The sequence below is a fragment of the Gossypium hirsutum genome, chromosome A10, assembly GCF_007990345.1.
Source record: "Gossypium hirsutum isolate 1008001.06 chromosome A10, Gossypium_hirsutum_v2.1, whole genome shotgun sequence".
Lineage (NCBI taxonomy): Eukaryota > Viridiplantae > Streptophyta > Magnoliopsida > Malvales > Malvaceae > Gossypium > Gossypium hirsutum.
The window spans coordinates 39,255,837-39,257,233 of record NC_053433.1 but is presented as its reverse complement, the minus strand read 5'-3'; the positions used below and the strand labels follow the sequence as shown (position 1 = coordinate 39,257,233).

Sequence of the window (1,397 nt, the reverse complement as noted above, 5' to 3'; positions counted from 1 at the left end):
ATAAGGCGGAGCTTAAGATACACAGAGAACGAGCAAGAAGATGATACTTAACCCCCAACCGAAGAGATGGCTAAAAACCAAGGCAATCAGCTACCTCTTGTAATTGCGGCTAATCAAAATCCTGCTCCACGTACTATGTATGGTTATGCTAAACCTTCTCTAACAGGAACTGAATCTAGTATTGTTAGACCGACTGTAGCTGCAAATACTTTTGAACTGAAACCTAACACAATTCAAATGATACAGCAGCTTGTTCAGTTTGATGGTTTGTAGGATGAAGATCCCAACGCTCACTTAGCAAACTTTCTGGAATTTTGCGATACATTTAAAATCAATGGCATTTCTGATGATGCCATTCGTCTTCGATTATTTCCTTTTTCATTGAGGAACAAAGCTAAATAGTGGTTGAACTCGTTACCACGAGGGTCAATTACTACTTGGGAACAAATGACTGAAAACTTTTTACTAAAATACTTTTCACCGGCTAAAACGGCTAAATTACGTAATGATATCTCTTCTTTTGTGCAGATGGATTTAGAAACACTTTAGGATGCATGGGAGAGATACAAGGACTTACTAAGAAGGTGCCCTGACCATGGGTTACCGCTTTGGCTTCAAGTACAAACATTCCACAATGGTCTGAATCCCTCGACTCAGCAAATGGTTGATGTAGCTGCTGGCAGAACCATCAACAACAAAACACCTGAAGAGGCATATGAATTCATTGAAGAAATGTCACTGAATAAGTATCAGTGGCAAGTCATGAGAACTAAGCCAACAAAAATAGCCGGCGTTTATAACGTCGACTCAGTTACTATGCTGTCAAATCAGGTAGAACTTCTCAATAAAAAGATTGATGGTTTACTTGGTTCTACGCAGGTACATCCAATAATGAGGTGTGACTCAAGTGGAGGAGGTGTGCATACAGAATATGAATCCTTCAATCCTTCAACCGAAGAGGAACAAGTCAACTATATGGGTAACAACAACTTTCGATCTCAAAATAACCCATACAATAATACTTATAATGTAGGTTGGAGGAACCACCCGAATTTCTCCTAGGGTGGTCAAAGGAATCAAAAGACACAACATCCTCCGGGCTACCAACAACCACCCTACCAAAACGAAAAGAAGCCAAATCTTGAAGAGTTGCTTTCAAAGTTCATATCAGTGTCAGAAACCCGTTTTCAAAACACCGAGACAGCACTTAAAAATCAACAAGCATCGATCCAAGGACTCGAAACTCAGATAGGCCAGCTATCCAAACTAATCTTCGAATGACCACAAGATAGCTTACCAAGCAATACTGAACCTAACCCAAGGGAACACCTAAACGCAATTAGTACTCAAGATAAGGAAGGATTCAATGCGCCTGAGCCAGAATTGATGCAAGGAAC

General features: G+C 40.3%; 1 non-coding gene across 1 annotated transcript; it reads right to left on the bottom strand.

Moving 5' to 3' along the window:
- Positions 1–495: 495 nt before the first annotated feature.
- On the bottom strand, positions 496–602 carry LOC121209279 (small nucleolar RNA R71). The gene has a single exon (XR_005904394.1). It is a non-coding gene; the product is annotated as a small nucleolar RNA R71 (small nucleolar RNA).
- Positions 603–1,397: the final 795 nt, after the last annotated feature.